The sequence below is a fragment of the Gymnodraco acuticeps genome, unplaced genomic scaffold (assembly GCF_902827175.1).
Source record: "Gymnodraco acuticeps unplaced genomic scaffold, fGymAcu1.1, whole genome shotgun sequence".
NCBI classification, from domain to species: Eukaryota; Metazoa; Chordata; class Actinopteri; order Perciformes; family Bathydraconidae; genus Gymnodraco; species Gymnodraco acuticeps.
In genome coordinates, this window is record NW_022990274.1 from 336638 (window position 1) to 357069 (window position 20432).

Consider the following 20432-nt stretch of genomic DNA (forward strand, 5'->3'; position numbering starts at 1 on the left):
TGGTAAATAATTTCTCGGTAAAATAAGTATTTGGTCACCTACAAACAAACAAGATTTCTGGCTCTCACAGACCTGTAACTTCTTCTTTAAGAGCCTCCTCTGTCCTCCACTTGTTAACAGTATTAATGGCACCTGTTTGAACTCGTTATCAGTATAAAAGCCCCTTGTCCACAACCTCAAACAGTCACATTCCAAACTCCACTATGGCCAAGACCAAAGAGCTGTCAAAGGACACCAGAAACAAAATTGTAGACCTGCACCAGGCTGGGAAGACTGAGTCTGCAATAGGTAAGTAGCTTGGTGTGAAGAAATCAACTGTGGGAGCAATTATTAGAAAATGGAAAACATACTAGACCACTGATAATCTCCCTCGATCTGGGGCTCCACACAAGATCTCACCCCGTGGGGTCAAAATGATCACAAGAACGGTGAGCAAAAATCCCAGAACCACACGGGGGGACCAAGTCAATGACCTGCAGAGAGCTAGGACCAAAGTAACAAAGGCTACCATCAGTAACACACTACGCCACCAGGGATTCAAATCCTGCAGTGCCAGACGTGTCCCCCTGCTTAACCCAGTACATGTCCAGGCCCGTCTGAAGTTTGCTAGAGAGCATTTAGATGATCCAGAAGAGGATTGGGAGAATGTCATATGGTCAGATGAAACCAAAATAGAACTTTTTGGTAAAAACTCAACAATGTGATTTTCTGGATTCTTTCCCCCCATTCTGTCTCTCATAGTTGAGGTATACCTAGGATGAAAATTACAGGCCTGTCTCATCTTTTTAAGTGGGAGTACTTGCACAATTGGTAGCTGACTAAATACTTTTTTGCCCCACTGTATATTTGCACAAGTATATATACATATGTGTGTGTGTGTATGTTTAAACATCATTTCATTTATTTATGTGTATACGTACAGACATGGAAGCCTGACTCCTAATTTTTCCGTTAACATGCTGTGATATTTGGGTCCCTGAACAAAATCCTTAAAACTTGATGATTAATGGAAGGGCTATTATCTTAATAAGCTATTCTACTCATTTTGTTTTCGATTGTCTGTTTCATTAATTTTCAGTTGTAATATTGAATTGAATAATTGAAAATATATATATATATATTTTCACATTTTGAGAATACAGTGGCAGTCTTTGTGGAAACATTTTAAACCAAAACCCACATCAGCTTTTTCCAAATAAGTCCCATTGCAAATGCACAGTACTGCTACTCGCCTGTAAAAAACCAGACTCACATACTGTAGTTTTTGGATTATAAATGTCATCTTGATGCATATAGTTTGATATTTTCACATCTTAAGTGGGGCTGTGTATGTTTGTCAGTTGGTCCTCAGAATGACATGCAGCCACTTAAAGCCAGCTGACTCCAGAGTGCTGTTCTGTGGCGATCTGGGTGAGCTTGTTAAAGGACAGCCTCAAGGCCTGCTTTCTCAAATTACTCCTGTGTGGCAGGGGAACGAGAGCCAGCCGCTCTGCTGTGTGGCTTTCCTTAATTGCAAAAGGCGACGATGGAACCGTCCCTCCTAAATCTCCCCACTTATTGGGCACAAATTCATAGCCGAGAACTACAAAAGCCCATTACCCTGTATTGTGTACATAATGTTCTACATGTCAGGGGAGTGCTGACGGAGCGGTCGGGAGTAGCTGGAGGTGTTCTCCTCGCTACGAGCCGTGCAGGATGTCCTTACACGCTTCGATCATTGGGCTTCTCAGGGGTATCAGTGTAAAAAATGGACATCCTATAATTGCTCCTCTCTGCTCCAGGTGCTCTTTCAATTACAACCTTTCAATTTAAAATGCTGAAGATCATTCTCCTCCATATCTCTGGCTGGGAAATGTGTGTGAATTTATGGAAAGGTCAAACTTAAATTAGAAAGGATGAGACCTGCAGTGAGCTGGCGTCCAAATGAGCATCACTTTATATAAGTTATAGAGATATGTGGCCAACACCGGGTGGCTCTTCGGTTTGGCCTATCACTTTCCATTAACAATAGGGTTATAGAGAGAATTACATGCATTTTCACTGTGCCGGAGTAACTGATACGCTCTTTGCCTTATCCCTTAAGTCCTCCAAGTGTTAGAGCATGATGAAAAAAGTGAATGTAGATAATAAAAAAGCAATAGATAGGACTGCAGTCTTTTTGGAACAGCTGTCAAATAAAGAGCCTTGACGACAGACTGCTTCTCAGCACAAGTGCAGCTGTCACTCTGAATAGTGTCGGAGTGCAACGTGACACACACTTGTTTCACACAGCTGATCTGATTGGTGTGTCCGTGATTGTGCGGGCTGTTACAGTGTGTGCTTTCCACTGGGTTACTTTATGGATTGCTGCACTGAGCTAATTATCAAGCATATGCGCTGTCACTTTGGACACATGACTGCATTCAAGCTCCATGTACTTATTCATGAGCTTCACTTTACTTTATCGACAGTGTCGACTTTCATTTGCATTGAATTCTTCTGTCTTCTGATGTCCAATCACCTTATTTTCTGTATATTTAATACACAACTAATATTAATACCTGCATGCCTGGTTGTATGTACAAAGAGTTATTGACAAATGAATCCCTCTCTATATGAGCAAACTGTATTCAGATTGACCTGAAACAGCTCAGCCTCCACCTTAAATATACAGCTTTTTGTAAAATTAGGACCATTTTAGAACCTTCAAAACCCATTTTAAGTCTTTAGTGGAGTATACAAGTAAAAGTCCTTTTTTCTAAATGTTTCTACAAAAATTATGATGTTTGCAGTAGTCAAATTAGCTCCTTCTAAATACTTTAGTAGTTATTTTGTATGCAAAATAAATTAATGTATCACAATTAACTTAAAGGGGACCTATCATGCAAAATGCACTTTGTGATGTCTTTTATATATAAATATGTTTCCCCGGTGTGTCTGGAACTCACGCAGCGTCAGAAAATAAAACCCTTTCTCTTTTCCTCCATACCCACATCTTTTAAAAACGGGGGTACAACGAGCGGATACAGATTTGCTGCCGATATTACGTAATTTCGGACGGTGGACCCACACAAAGTTGCTATCAGAAACAATGCCTGACGTGTTTTGGACGTGATCTCATCTTTGTTTACATTAGCATCGCTAACACTCAGAGCTAACCTGTACTGGAGAGCACATATGAAAAAGCATTAAAAAGCAGGAAATAAAAAAAGGAACTCACCTTGTGATAAACCCGCAAGAGAAAAAGCATTTGAGCTCCATACTGTTTCAGAAATAATCCTTGATGTGGTTTAGAACAGGATGGCGTTTTATCACAGCAGAATGTAACTTAATCTCCAGTAGAATTCTGATCAGGCATTAGCTCCGCCTCCTCTTTTTTTTTTCAAGCTAAGGACCCAAAATCCGCGTTTCTCTAAACAGTGCTGGAATAGAGGGATATGAGAGATGTCTAAAATGCATGATCTGTTTGTATTTTGAGAAAAACACATCATAGACATGTTTTTATTTATTTGTATATATCTGAGACCCATATATGCCTAAACATAGCATGATAGGTGCATTTTAAAGTAAATTACATTTAGAATTTCATAATAAAATCTATTATTTTACAAAATGTTAGTCATCAATGTATTAACGTGTACCTCACTTTCTTTAAGGACTGTTACATTTTGTTAACTGCAGTCTTAACCTTCCAAAACTGGTGGCAAATGATGACATTATATTTAAATTATCAACACACAGTTTGGTCAAACATATCTCTGCAACTTTACCTCACTTGCAGTATGACACAGTTATTGGCTTTCTGCATGGTGATATGGAGGAATCAATGCCTTCATGTTCTGGGCTTTACATGTACAAGAACACAAATAAAGGACCCCAATATGCCGCTCTGGTAAGGGACACACTGCCCAACCCGATGAAAAATCAAACTGTGCAACACCAAGAGTTCTGGCAAAGTAATGGGTAAGTATAAATGATTGGCCAGACACAACACCAGTGATGAACCTACCCTTGAATCCCAGCATCTAGGTAACCATTAATTTTCCCAATGCTGGTATCAGATTGCACATTCTAAATATTATGTTATATAAATGGACCTATCCAACCAGGTGTGAAAACCTGGTTTTATCCCGTTCAGTTCTTCATACAGTAACTGCAGATACCGTTGCAGGAACTTTGACCTCATTACATCTGGACAAACGGAGACTCTCCCATGTTTTAACTTTCTCTAGTTTACATTATAAGTCATATTTTGTTAGAAAAAACACTGATGACTCTTCCACAACTGTAAACATGAAGTGAGGTGCAGTGAAAGAGAATTATCCTAATAAAATAGTCTATACCTCTCGTCATACGAGACAGAAACCATGCATCTTTACAGCAATAGTTTAGGATTCTGTGATAATGATAACAATAATATGACTCCCATCATCCCAAAAGGCAAATATTTTGTGACGTCTCAGCTTTGGAACTTTAGATTGCATTTTCAACCTGACAGTGTTCACCCACATTCTTAAGGTGTGCAAGTGTTAGCAAAGGAAAACCTTCCTCACCAGAAAAGAAAGGGGGAATGATAACAGTGAGCAACTAGAAGTGAACTCTGAAGCACAGACCTCCAACAAAGCTGTTTCCATGAATTAAAGTTGATGTGTATATCTATCAAATCTGGTTCACAAAAGAAAAAATGTCTGCCTTGACCCATGCTACATCTTTACATCTAGATTAGAAAGTATCCAATACTATTAAATTCAACTTGCAACATTTTAAACAAAGTAGATCCTTCTTAACTGTCAATGCTGCAAAGTCACACCTCCACTGTATGATTCTATCCCACATTGAATACTCTTTGACAAACTGGTCGTTTGCTTGTGCCACAAACCTGAAACCAATAGAACAGCTGTACAAGAGAGCTATCAAGGTGTTTGACAGAAAGCTATATTCATACCACCACCATCCTTGAGAAACACAATTTCTTGAGTTTTTAACCCTTATGTTGTGTTCGGGTCTCCCGTGACCCGTTTCAAGTTAAGATGATATAATAACTACGCTCTAGTTTTTTTTGTCGGAACAAGGCTTCATGATATCCTCCACAACAGCTATATATACACTACAAAACTTATTTTGACAATGTTTGCCAAGTCTGAAGGTCTCTAAAAAAAAAGTGTATAATTTGGTGTTTGGGTCGGGGAGACCCAGCAGAATTTTTTTGGGGGACTTGGGGTCAAATTTGGCCCAATCAAGATTCATCTTTGACTTTAGACACCCCAGCCCCACCCCCTTCATCAACTGTAACAATAGTTGTTCGCAACATGCACCTGGTCTCCCCTCCCTCTGCCCCCACGTGAACTTGACCTTTCTCAAATAATATGTACACTAACACTTGAACGCATTATGTACGTGTGCAATAGTGGTGTAATGTGTTTTGGGCCATAACATAAAATCACAACAGGATTGTACGGTTATGAATTAATTATAAGGTAGTTATGATGTAGTTTAACCAATATTGGATGATAGTAATTTTTTTTCATGTTTTGGACCAGGGTCGGCTCTAGAAAAAATCGAATGGGGGGGAAATCATTTACCACGGGGGGGCACACACTGCCGTCAACAACCAACACACAAACACCAACGCAACTTCAATTAAAAAAAAACATGCTGTAAAGTCCATTGTCTTTCACACACATTGCAGGGTGTAGTGCTATTTTATAGCGCACCTATGACTTCTGCATACATGCACGGTTGTGGCACGACCACCAAAACAGAAACATATGGACATAGGCCACCATATAAAAAGTGTGCAAATGTATTTAGTATCCTATCCATGTGAACATGTTTTAGGTGGGGGTGGACCTAACCTCCTCTAGGAGGGTCTGGGGGCATGCTCCCCCGGGAAGATTATTTTTAAAATATTGAAGTTAAATGCATCAATCTGGTGCACTTTGAGAGCAAAATGAAGAGATCTATGGATAGCCTACACTCAGCATCCATATGAAACAGAACTGTAAACAGATTTACTTTTTCTTCATGGATATTTTACTAATCATTCCCCTTTAAAACTGTATTCTTGTGTTACTGTCCTATAGTATTTCATACCCGTTTTTCATTTATTCTCTTATTCTTTAATAACTATAATGATCATATAAAGGTGTTCCTCGCAAATACTTGTTTACATAAATGGTGACCAAACCGTTTGAGACCCACTGAGATAACTTACACTAAAGTTAACTATCTAAACACTGAGAGAGTCCTTTACCTCACTGAGCTGAGGTTATACGATCCTCTCAGTCTGACAGGAGAGGACTCTCCTCCACCTTGGTGTAGAAACAGCTCTTTATATCCGTTAGCATAGCTAGCTAACCAGATGCTAACAACAACATTCCGCGTTACCACTCGTGCACTCACAAAATGCGCTCGTGCCACACACACACAGAGCCGTGCTTGAATTAAACACAGAGACCCAGAAGTGGGCTACTTGTACTGTACTGTATATCACATTATTTTCGATGGCTTTACTGTATAATCAGTGTAACAGATGAACAGATCGCCACTGGGCTTTCATCTAAACACACAGCCACGGAATGATAACAAAACAAAAGTCGGGGGTCATTGGTCAAGCAACACACCTATCAGAGAGCAGCAGTGAGTACACCTCAGGCTGTGTTTTATATTTGTATTTATTTCTGATGTATTTCACACAAAAAACCTTTAGTGGAAACATTTTCACTTATATGATTAAAAAAAAAAAACGGCAAAGTGACAAGGCTTGCCCACCCTGCGTTGGTGGGGCACAGTGACTCATTTGGGGGGGCATGGCCCGCGAATGACCCCCCATGACGCCGACCCTGTTTTGGACTGAGATAAATCATGGGTCAAAATTGACCCGCGAACACCATGAACGGTAACAGCTTTCGAACACAACACAAGGGTTAAAAGTATGTGTTTTTTTTATAAATGTTTACATGGACTGGAAATTAATCCACAAAAAACTCACTGGACGCTGCACTAGGTCAGAAACCAGAGGAGACTGCAAAGTCCATCGTAGACGGACCACTTTTGGTCAAAATGTACTCTCCATTAAAGGCAGCTCATTGTGGAATAGCCTCCCAACTGAGATACGGGATTGTCCCACTCTCAATAGCTTTAAAGGTCAACTCAAACAATGGTTGAGAAACAAACAGACGTGCTATCACTGCTAAATACACTTTAATACAGGGGTATCTCCTCTTGCACTTTATGTAGCTCTTGTATCATCTCTTGCACTTAATATGTCGTTGCTGCTACATTGTACTGCCATGTGGTAAACACTTGTGTGCTGCTCTTGCTCTTTTTTCATATCATGTATTTATTTGTTCTGCTATGGTTACAAATGTCATGTTCTTATATGTTGTATGTCAGGGACTACGGATGGAAATTAGCTCAAAGCTAAAATCCGGCATATTTACACTTGGACCATTATTTATCTTAAATGTTCATAGATGTGCATTGTCCCTATTCCAATAAACGAAAAAAAAAAAAAAGAAAGATTCATGAAAATCAAGTCCCTAGTTTGTCGGTAATCCTGCAACAAATTGAACCCGAGACTGAACCTATTTAGAGAAGATACCAGGTCTAAAGGTACCAATGTGTATTCAGATTCCCTTGAACAGTTCCAAATGCCTTCTTTATCATTATGAGAATGCACTTCTCACCATGTCTCTCTAAGTGTAATGAAAGCCTTTCCTCCACTGCTCTGTCTGACTCTCACTGATGTAGACAACACTAGGGAGCACACTTACTCCAGAAATGAGAGGAAAAACGAGAAAGACAGAGAGTAGCGGGGTGGGGGGAAGGAGAAGTAGGTGGCTTATGTGCTGCAGGGTGAGAGAATGAAAGGGGGAGAGAGAAAGAGAGAGAAAAAAGAGAGCTTGGTATCTGGCTTTATAGGCTCAGTGGAGAGCGAAGGGAAGGGAGATCAGAGGTAGACGTGTGTGTGTGTGTGTGTGTGTGTGTGTGTGTGTGTGTGTGTGTGTGTGTGTGTGTGTTGTGTGTGTGTGTGTGTGTGTGTGTGTGTGTGTGTGTGTGTGTGTGTGTGTGTGGTGTGTGTGTGTGTGTGTGTGTGTGTGTGTGTGTGTGTGTGTGTGTGTGTGTGTGTGTGTGTGTATATAAAGGGGAACTGTGGTGTCAGGCTTGATTTCATTACCGGGGCTAATCAGGTCCATATACTTTAAGTGCTGCTTTAATATGTCTAATCTCTGCAGGATATGGCTGCTTTGTCTTGGATCGCTGTTAAAGAGCATGTGGACACACACCGACTGTGAGCCAGGGACAGGGGATTCAGTCCCTCTCACAGACACATGTTTTCATTGACATTGTGACTTATGTGAAACTCGACACATCAGACCTCAGTGCTGAATTCTACTCGTATGTTTGTTTTCAATATCTATAATTCAAGTCTTATGATTCAACCCACTCATATCACATTTATCCTTCACTATTCAGAGTTCCACCATATTATAAATAAAAGACAATTTAAAAAAATTAAATAAACACAAGATGTTAAATTAAAAAGATTGACAATAAAAGTACCTAAAGCTACTGAGAAACAGCGTCTGAGGCACAGGAATGAGGCAGGACATCTTCGAGAGCACAGAGACCCTCTGAAGACTGATGATGAAGACACGATGAAGACTCCGGCTGATGATGAAGACTCAGACTCATGGTGAAGACATGATGAAGACTCATGATGAAGACATGGTAAAGACTCAGGCTCATTGTGAAGACATGATGAAGACTCAGGCTCATGGTGAAGACATGATGAAGACTCCAACTCAAGGTGAAGACATGATGAAGACTCCGGCTCATGGTGAAGACATGATGAAGACATGGTAAAGACTCAGGCTCATGTTGAAGACATGATGAAGACTCCGGCTCATGGTGAAGACATGATGAAGACTCCGACTCATGGTGAATACATGATGAAGACTCAGGCTCATGGTAAAGACATGATGAAGACATGATGAAGACATGGTAAAGACTCATGCTCATGGTGAAGACATGATGAAGACTCCGGCTCATGGTGAAGACATGATGAAGACTCCGGCTCATGGTGAAGACATGATGAAGACTCCAACTCATGGTGAAGACTCCGGCTCATGGTGAAGACATGATGAAGACTCAGGCTCATGGTGAAGACATGATGAAGACTCCGACTCATGGTGAAGACATGATGAAGACTCCGGCTCATGGTGAAGACTTTTTTTTTTTGGCAATTTATTGAACATGTCAGAAACAAAACATACAACAATAATAATAATAATAATACATATTCTTCGTTTTTCTTTTTCTCACTTTTGATGAGATGCAATGTAGTTTGGCATTTATTCGTACGGGTGGTTTTTTGAAAATGCAGTTTCCTCTCAACATGTGTATCTTTTCTCTCCGTGTGAAAAGTCCCTGGATATTATGAGGTAATTGTTGATTTGCGGCTTTGAACCTAATTTGAATAGTTTTAAGTCAACCAGGTCTTGTAGTTTTAGTGTTCTTGGTGTCATGATCTGTCTGTGTTGTGTTTTGACTTGTCTAGATCTGTCTTTGGTTTTCTGTCTGCATTGTGTCTTGTCTCGATCTGTCTTTGGTTTTCTGTCTGCATTGTGTTTTGTCTTGTTTAGATCTGTCTGTGGTTCCCTGTCATTAGTTTCCCTGGTGTGTCTAATTTACCCGATTGTGTTCACCTGGTGTCCCTGTGTTTTCTCCTCCCTCCTCACCTGTGTCTTGTTTATATGATTAGTCTTGTGTGTATTTAAGTTCTGGTTTTTCTGTCTGTCTTTGTCGGTTCGTCTTGTGTAATGACTTGGTCTGCGGTGAGTGTTCTGTTCAGTCTTTGTTAATAGTTTAGCCTTGAAATAAAGGAGTTATTTTTGTCACTTTAATCTGCATTTGGGTCCTGCCTCCTACACACACCGTAACAGTTCGAACCGACCAAAAAATGGACCCAGCAGATGATCCATTTGAGGTGGAATTACAAACATTTTCATTTTATTTGGCTTGCTGCTATGATTGGTGGAAGGGAGCGTCCAGTGTTCTGCAGAAGGAGGCCGCTCTGGTAGAAGCGCACCGGTTGGCTATGGAGAAACCAGGCTTGGTGAAATTCTTACCTTGCTGGATTTTGTGTGATTTCCAGCCTGCTGACTACAAACGTCTCGGTGTGTTCCGTCCGGAGTCAACCCCTGCTTCTTCTCCATGTCCTGCTCCTGTCCAGGAGCTGTTCTCTGGAACTCGTCTGGCTTTTGGAGGTCCACGAAGCCTCCAAACGGTTCCTAAAAGAAGGAGTCGCAAGGCCAGGCTAGCAGCCCGAGCCCCAGCAGGTTCCGGACCCAGTTCTGGCCCCAGTTCTGGCCCCAGCAGCCATGATTCCGGACCCAATTCTGGCCCCGGCAGCCATGGTCCCGGGCCCCAGTTCCGGCCCCCCTTCGGCCATAGTCCCATCTCTGGTCCCTTCTCTCTTCTCGAGTCCTAACTCTAGTCCCTCCTCTAGTCCCTCCTCTAGTCCCTTCTCAAGTCACTTCCCTAGTCCCTTCTCCAGTCTCACCTCTAGTCCCTTCTCCAGTCACTTCTCTAGTCCCTTCCCTTCCCTAGTCCCTACCCTATGTCTCGTTGGGGGTCCCGCCGACTACTCTCCTGCCGGGGGTCCTGCCAACTCCATGTACTGTCCCGTTGGGGGTCCTGCCGAATACTCTCCTGCCGGGGGTCCTGCCAATCCCATGTCCTGTGCCGTTGGGAGTCCCGCCGACTACTCTTCTGCCGGGGGTCCTGCCAACCCTATGTCCTGTGCCGTTGGAGGTCCCGCTGACTACTCTCCTGCCAACCCTATGTCCTGTCCCGTTGGGGGTCCCGCCGTCTACTTTTCTGCCGGGGGTCCTGCCAATCCCTTGTCCTGTTCCGTTGGAGGTCCCGCCGACTACTCTTCTACCGGGGGTCCTGCCAACTCTATGTCCCGTGCCTTTGGAGGTTCCGCTGGGGGTCCTGCCAGCCCTATGTCCAGTCAAGTTGGAGGCCCCACCATCACCTTTCCTGCCGTGGGTACTGCCAACCCCTTGTCCTGTTCCGTTGGAGGCCCCGCCATCATCTGTCTCGCCGGGGGTCCTACCAACACCTGGTCCTCTTCCGTGGGGGATCCTGCCAATACCTATCCCACCGGCTCCGGTTCCTGTTCGGCCGACATCGGGCTCTGCTCGGCCTCTGGAGCTGTCTGGTCTTCGCCCTCGAGCCCGGCCCCCTGAGAGTCGCGGTCTTCGCCCTCGAGCCCGGCCCTCTGAGAGCCCGGCCCTCTGAGAGCCGCAGTCTTCACCCTCGATCCCGGCCCCCTGAGAGCCGCGGTCTTCGCCCTCGAGCCCGGCCCCCTGAGAGCCGCGGTCTTCGCCCTCGAGCCCGGCCCCCTGAGAGCCGCGGTCTTCGCCCTCGAGCCCGGCCCCCTGAGAGCCGCGGTCTTCGCCCTCGAGCCCGGCCCCCTGAGGGCCACGGCCTTCGACCTCGAGCCCGGCCCCCTGAGTGCCGCGGTCTTCGCCCTCAAGCCCGGCCTCCTGACTTTCCCGGCCGCGGTCGTCGCCCTCATGCTCGGCCCCCTGACTTTTCCGGCCGCGGTCCTCGCCCTCATGCTCGGCCCCCTGAGTTCGCCCGAGGTGGCCTTCGCCCCTCCATAACCCCCACCCCCCCGGGCCGTCCCCCCGAGATCCCTTCCTGGTCCTCTGCTGTGCCCCTGGGCGGTCAGCTCAGTCCCGTCCTCCTGACCCCCTCCACCCACCCTGGTGGCTTAGTGATGCAGTTGGTTCCTACGGCTCTTTTTTGCAGGATGAAGATAGGATGTGTATATCTGTTCCCCCAAACAATACATCATGTATTACATTACATGTTACTTGTTAGACGCTTTTATCCAAAGCGACTTACATACTCAATACTCTGGGCAGTCCCCACAGGAGCCATTTGGGGGGAAGTGTCTGGCCCAGGGACACAACGACATGCTGACTGCAGTGGGACTCAAACTTGCTATCCTCTGATTCGAAGATCAGCGCCACACGCCTCCCTACTGTAGGATGTATGAAGGAGCAGTACAGCATAAACAAAGAAGCTTGATTAATGAGGCATTTGGCTTTATTCAGAATTGCTATTGATTTGGATATTTTGGCTTTGATATAGCTTATATGTGGTTTCCAACTTAATTTATTGTCTATGATTACTCCAAGGAATTTTATTTCCGATACTCTTTCTAATTGGACGCCATTTATAGTGAGTTTCTTCTCTGTATTGGTCGATCGATTCCCAAATATGATGAGTTTGGTTTTGCCTGCATTCAATGTTAGTTTATTTTGGTCAAACCAGATCTTCATCCTGCTCAGTTCCTTCTCCATTGTGACCAATAGCTGTTCTAAATTGTCCCCACAGCAGAGTAGACTTGTGTCGTCTGCAAAAAGAATGGTGAAGACATGATGAAGACTCAGGCTCATGGTGAAGACTCAGGCTCCTGATAAATATATGATGAAGACTCATGCTCATGATGAAGACATGATGAAGACTCAGGCTCATGGTGAATACATGATGAAGACTCATGCTCATAGTGAAGACATGATGAAGACTCATGATAAAGGCTCATGCTCATGATGAAGATATGATGAAGGCTCATGGTGAAGACTCAGGCTCATGGTTAAGACATGATGAAGACTCACGGTACAATCATTGTCTATTGAAACTGGTGCAGTCGCTCCTTCGTCTCTTCAGTTTACCCAGCATCCTCTGTGTCCTTCTGATTTCTGTGGGGATAGCCATGCTATCCGGCCTTTGCGCAAACAGTGGTGTGGATGCGCAACACAGGGTTTCCCACACATAGACTATACTTGGGCGGACCGCCCAGGTATATTAACGGCCGCCCAAGTATATTTCGCGACCCATTTAGATTTTTTTTAGAATTTTTTTTTTTATTCATCCGTGACCACGATGCCATCTGCGATCGATTAACTTGTGGACAATGATCCCTCACTCCCTTGCTCTGATCTCACCTCCTTCTGGCCTGTTAAGTGGCCTGCCTCACACAGGGTGACTGGCTGTCCACATGATGTGGCCTGCCGACATGGCCACTGTCATACAGATTGTAGTGGCTATTTGTCAACAACGCCAAAGTTTCAAAAGGCCACTGAGGCACCAGTTAGCAGATCTTACGCAGATCAGGAGCCGGTAATTAATCCATTGTCCAGACAAGGCATCGACGTTTTCGTGGTATTTATTAGTTTCACCTTGCGGGAACAATACAGCAAAAGGTGTTTAAATGTTTGCTGAACTCAGCCCTGACACTGATAAAAAAAACATATACCTTCCCGGTGCCCACTGCCTGCTGCTGTGCCCTGATTGCCTTAAATAAACCTAGTTGTGTGCCCAAACTGACCCATCACCTTCAAAATAAAAGCATTTTAGCTGGAACATAACTTAACTTAAATAATATGGCTGTAAATCAATTAATTCTACAAAACAAAAAATAACAAATAAATACATTAAATAAATGTGAAAAATACTGAATAGCTTCCACACAGATCATAAATCAAAGCCCTTGATTGGTCTCTGTGTCATTCAAGCTCGGGATAACCTCAGCTCAGGTGAGGTAAAGGACTCTGTTTGAGTGTTTAGATAGTTAACTTAGTCTAAGTTCTCAGTGAGTCTCAAACGGTGTGGTCACCATTTATGTACACATATTTCCATTTGAGAGGGTAGTGATTGGTCTAATGGATAGTGAGGTGGGCTGAAGATCGGAAGGCTGTCAGTTCAAATCCCGCCAGGAACACCACCACTAGTGTGCCCTTGAGTAAGGCACTTAGCCCTTAGTTACTCCAGGGAGAATATCCCTGTAATTGGTCATTATAAGTCGCTTTGGATAAAAGCGTCAGCTAAATGAAATGTAATGTGATTAGTAAAATATGCATGAATAAATAAATAAAAAGTTAACTAGGTGAAAAAAGGCAAGATACACTTTTAAAACTTGTTGAGAGAAAACTAGTCTTTGCTGCTGCCTCAAAGAGGAGCAGGGGGAGAGGAAGGAGACAGGAGAGGCTGATTCAGGAGCACTGACTATATACAACTATAAATGAACCAAAAATAAATTAATAAACAAGTTTCAGTGTGTTTTTCATATTGGAAAAGGTATGTTATTGGTTATGGCCATGATTTTATGATTATTGAAATGTATACAGTTCTGTTTAATATAGGTGTTTCCATAGATCTAGTCTCTTTATTTTCCCCTCAAAATGCACCAGATTGATGCATTTAACTCCAAAATAAAAAATAAAATCTTACCGGGGGGGCATGCCCCTGGACCCCCTAGAGGATTTGAGGTCGACCCCCACTAAAAATCACATGGATAGGTTCCTAAATACATTTATAAATACATTTATTTTTTAAATAGTAACCCATTTCCATATGTTCATGTGTGGGTAGTAGATTTAAACTATAGGGCTATCACTATGGGCCCTGCCTGTACCTGTTCGCTCTGCCATCGCGTGAAGGGTCTGCTAACAAGCGACCAACAGAAAGTAATGTTGTTGCACGTCACCTCAACCTCCCCCGCTACCACCACCCCCCCCAAGTATATTTCAGATCTGTGGGAAACACTGCGCAACAGCAACAACTCATTGGCAAAATAACAAAAACTCTCTCTCTCCAAGAAAGTTTAGAGAGGGCACAGCTTAATTAGTTACTTATAGACAGATAATAAATCTAAATGATGAAAATAGGACAAATCTAGCAGGGGCAGCCGGAGCAGGCGCACTAGAAACAACTTTTTTTGTTTGAAATCAGTACGTGTGTCTTGATTTTTTTTTTCTGAATACCATTAAAACCAGAAATGTGGCTGTAATTCTCGGACACAAATAAACAGGGCTGCAAGTGAGCCTGAAGAAGTGAGTATGTTGGATTTAAAGAGGAGGCCAAAAGCTTATTACAAAAGAGACTGTCGAATACATACTGAACCGAGTGTGTCAACAGGTAAGTGCTATTCTAAAACACAACCTAGCAAAATCATGTCAGCAGTTTATAATGTAACTGTATCCATACATGCTGTTGTGCTTTTCTGCTAATTATGTTAGATGTCCATCTCATGTTTCACACACGTACACAAGTTATGCGTTACTGTCACAGTACGCTCCTTACTACAGGTGCAAAAATGTTTGCTCAGTGCAACAATACTGTGGCTGAGCGAATCCAGTGATACATTAGACAAATCCTTTTTTAGGTTCAATATTGAAAGGCCAGTGGACCGTCAAAAGTGTTTTTAGTCGAGAGAGCTTGAGAGCATGCATGCTCTGAGTCTTGGCTCACTGGCCAAACGCAATCAATTAAGTGAAAGGGTAACTTGGGTATTTTTCCTGGACATTTGTGTACCATGTTCGTTTGTCCAACCCAGGGGTCGGCAACCCGCGGCTCTCCAGCCGCATGCGGCTCTTTAAGCCCTCTGCTCTGGCTCCCTTGAGCTTAGACAAAAATAAGAAGGAAATCAAATAAAAGTATTTGTAGGACTATTTCTATTTTGTTGCATGGTTGAAAATGTTTTGTATCTTGTATTTTGAGGTGATTCTGTGACACATAAAAAAAAAAAAAAGAAAACAGTTTTAATTAGGTCAACTAAAATATGAGTCATATCCTGCTACGGCAACACACTCTCACTCTCTAAACGTCCAGGAGCGACGCTTGGTCAGGGTGACCGTGGCGTGCAGTTGTGACGCGCCGAGGCTCCTTCAGCTTCATAAACGGACGCAAAGAGCTTTCAACTGATTGCAATGTATTCCCATCGGCGGCGGTATTTGACGCTCATGAAAGCACTGCACCCGTTTATGTCGGCAGCTCTTAAAGGCAATGTGAGCGTCCATTCCCATTGGATAACGGAGAATTGTACACCCGGAAGTAAGTATTCTCCTTACTGTCGATTGATTTGACAGTGATATCTCCACTACTCATCAACTCAAAAACACCAGATTACCTTTGTTAATTAAACGACATTGATAGGTTTAAATTGTGTACAATGCTTTTGTGTTTTTCCCCTTCAATTCTGAGAAACGACTTGTTTTCTCTGAAATGTGGAGCGCCAAAGAGACTACACTACCCACAATCCCCATCTATTGTTGTGACGACGCCTGTCTGCTTTGCGACAAACCCCGTGATTAATCTTCAAGCTCTGGGATTGGATGTTGGAGTGGCAGTGCGCCAAGGTTACGCCGAGCGTCAAGCTCTTTGAAATGGAACAAAATCACGGCAGACTATTCAAAACTGGACTCGAACGCCCCCCCAGAACTACAGTACACATGCTGGCTATTGTGTTTCGCAACATGCTCTCTATGGGACGTCTCTACTGGGAATTGTAGTTTTAAAAGGCGTTTTCCCCAAAATTAGAAGTTGCCAGTATTAAACTGTGTACAGCCCTGGAGGTTTAGGCAATAGGAAACAAATTGGTGTGTAAACATTTAAAACATGTAATTACTAAATGGGTGAAAATCGCTTGTATCCATAATGGGCAGCATTAATATATACCCACATGACAGCTCATTGTTACTTTGTAATTCTACTCCACGACAATTCAGAGGTTAACCTGGTATTTTTACTCCACTACATTCATTTTTGTTACTTTGCAGATCTTGATTAATGATGTGAAATATAAACAACCCTTAAATCAGACTTTAGTTACACCTGAGTAAAATTCAGGGAAGGTGATTTTTTACCAAGTTTTATTATTGCTCTTGGGGCATGAAAAACAAGATTTGAACTTTAGTTATTTTTAATCTAGTTTTTTCAAATATATTTTGATATGGCCACTCAGGTGGACAGTATGCGTTCAGGGTTTGAACTGAAGAGATGTACATTTTGAAAAAATGATGAATAAAGATGTGCAAACTTAAAATTACATTATAATAACATGAGTATATTGATTTACGGCCCAAAAAGATATTGCAGATGAAGTATTTTCAAGAATAACCAGGGCCAGCGGCCAATTTGAGGCCCCACGCACAGTTATTTGATGAGTGCTAGTGGAGCCTCGCAGCGGCGAAACCGTGCCGCACCACCCTAATTGCGCCACATAAGCGCATAGGTGCGCCTCAGATGAGGCCCTCCTCCGCAAGGTGTGGCCCCCTCCACAAGGTGAGACCCCACACAGTCTGCATGATCTGCCTGTAGGGAGGGACGGCCCTGGGAACAACAGCAGCAGTACCAGTACGAATTGTAGCCAGTGATGCATGATGTCCACTGTAGTTGACAGGTGGTTAATCATGATTTCCTGCAAACATAAAATCAATACTTTGATCATTTATGAATTATATGATTCCTTAGTTGTTACTTGATGTCACCACATTGTTTATACCTGCAGGGGACGCTTTCCATAAAAGGATTGGCAAGATATAGATGGGTGACTTGGTCCATGTGGCTTTCTGTCGTCCATCTTGGTTTAGAGACATGTATCATGCACTTACACTGACTTGGCACTGAGTAGCAGTGTATGGGATGATGCAACAGGGTCCTATGTAGTAGCTGATGGTGCAACTATGCAAAAAAAAACAATGCATATACAAGAAAACACATTTTGAATAGCTGTCCACTGTAGTGACCTCTATGCATGAAAGGAATCATTACTCGTTATTCTCTACTGCTAATTAATTAAAAACTGTATATAATTGCTATTTTGCACATCCCTTTCAAGATTTTAAAAGGTTTATTGACATATCATATAAACAACTACGGTGTAGTTATGCAATGAATGGAAAACTTGGGTCACAGGTTCCTCAGCAGTGCATTACAAGACATCTATCAATATGTGTGTATACCTCCACCATTAAACTGTCAAATTCTGCACATTTCTTATACTATCTACATAAATAAGAGTATAATTAATGTGTATAATATCAGTTAAAATAAGTGCTTCAACATAGTTAACATTGCAGGAAAGCAATATATTAGACGTTAAGTACTTTGTCAGGCTTAATATTTATCTGTAGATAGATACCCCCAAAGCTTTTTTCTTATTTGAAAGAAAATATTAACCTAAAGTATTCTTTAATGTGTAAATAAAGGTTAATTAGTTTGTCTGTTTTGCACCTCCTCATATTAATATCTTTGTACATTCTGCACTAAACTGTTTTATTGTAGAGATCATTTACAATATCTTCTTGATTTTTTATATTCTATATTTCTATCATTGACCTTCTACTTTCCCCCTATGAAAGTATGTACTCTTAATATTTTTTCCATCAAATAACATTATTCAACAAAAATAACATTATTCAACAAAAATAATTCAATAACGTGCTTTAACCAGTAGGTGGTGCACACAAGGTACACACAGCATACTACTAATAACTTTGTATTATTAGTGTAGGACACTTATGTATAACATCTGAAGATGTGACATTTTATTCATGTTTTTACATAATTTTCCAGGATATTGCTATACTATTTCTCACGTTTTACTTCTACACATTAATAACTGATTTGTAAAACATCACAGACAGAAAGGTATATCCGTCATTTAATGGTAAGCTATTGAAATTGTGATTCCATAGGTGTGTCTCCCATCACCCAATGACTATTATCATTATTATAAGCAAGACAATAAATGGCAAAGATATGTAGAAAATAACCGTATTTAAGCCGTACGTTCATAACTAATGTAACGTGGGAGAAAATACGTTTCTTGTTAAACGTAATTGAGAATGCAGTTTAGTTCTGTGGGAACGTAATTTTTAGGAGACAGGGTTGGACTTTTTTTGTATGAATTTATGTTTCATCCAATCACAGAGCTTGTTGACTTATCACGAGATTTGTCAAAGCGCACAGGCGTCGTCACAACAATAGCTGGGGATTGTGGGTAGTGTAGTCTCTTTGGCGCTCCACATTTCAGAGAAAACAAGTTGTTTCTCAGAATTGAAGGGGAAAAACACAAAAGCATTGCACACAATTTAAACCTATCAATGTCGTTTAATTAACAAAGATAATCTAGTGTGTTTTTTGGTCGATGAGTAGTGGAGATATCACTGTCAAATCAATCCACATTAAGGAGAATACTTACTTCCGGGTGTACAATTATCCGTTATCCAATGGGAATGGATGCTCACATTGCCTTTAAGAGCTGCCGACATAAACGGATGTGGCCGCCATGCGGATGAGCGTCAAATACCGCCACCAATGGGAATACATTGCAATCAGTTGAAAGCTCTTTGCGTCCGTTTATTTAGCTGAAGGAGCCTCGGTGCGTCACAACTGCACGCCACGGGACCCTGACCAAGCGTCGCTATTGGACGCTTAGGGAGTGAGAGTGTGTTGGCTACGGTCCCGCACCAGCGCCTTTTCTTGCAGGCGAATAACCTGACCCCCGGCTCGATGAGCGAGCTATGATAAATCAAAGAAAATAAAAGTAGGCCTACCGGAGGAACACAGAGGGTTTAATTCTGCGTGGTTAGAGTTATATGCTTTCACAGCAAACAATGCTGTCTTACCGGTATGTTTGATATGTGGAGAGAAGTTGTCAAAGGTGCTGCAGCCTTTACGTATCGAGGAGAAAAACGGAAGAGGAAGACAGCTGACAATCTTCAGTCATAATTCAATCAGTAAACTCTTTTTAGGGGGCAGCTATATGTTTTATTTATTTCAAAGTGGGCCCATTTTTATTATATTAATTTTCTTCAAATGTGCAGAGGACTCCACAAGTGCTGTGCAGATTTATTTTAACCAGTTTAGCCCTAAACCTGTTTTTCAGGTTTCAGGCTCGAAAATGACATTCCCAGAACAAATGACCATATCTTCCCTTCTAAAAGGGTTACATTAATAATCTTTTTTCTCAAAGCAATGATAAACCTGTGAGTTGGATGTAGAAAAGTCAGAATCAATATAGATGTTTTTATTTTAAAGAAAATTCAGATTGAACATGGTAAAAAACTGTAAATTATAGTGTCTGTCCAAAAGATATTTTGTACTTATAGTGAAAACTAACCTTGGATGATGGGGTTAGTAGACTAAAAGCTTTAGGAATCCAAAGTACAACATATAATAAGTACCCTGTATCAAGATTGATGCAAAACAAGTGACATTTTACCTTTTTAGACAGATTTAGCAAAAAAAACCTCTTCTGGGGCCATTTCAATAGTATGAAGCTGCAGCGTCGGAGGCTGCACTCTCAGGACCGCACTCCCACGACCCTAGTTGTTTTGCGTATTGTGTTGTGTACTTACCATAGACTGTATAAAGTAACATATTATATCTTATATTATTAATATATATATAAATAATTCTGATAAAATGTTATTCCAGCGTCAATAAATGAGTGTTAATCCCAGTGTGTTTAGTGTACAACATCACATGTCATTTCACCTTCAATTCACGGTTTTCAAAACGTTAGCCAAATGATAATGCTAACCGGAAATGAAGAATCTTCAGAATAAAAGTGTTAATAGTTAGTG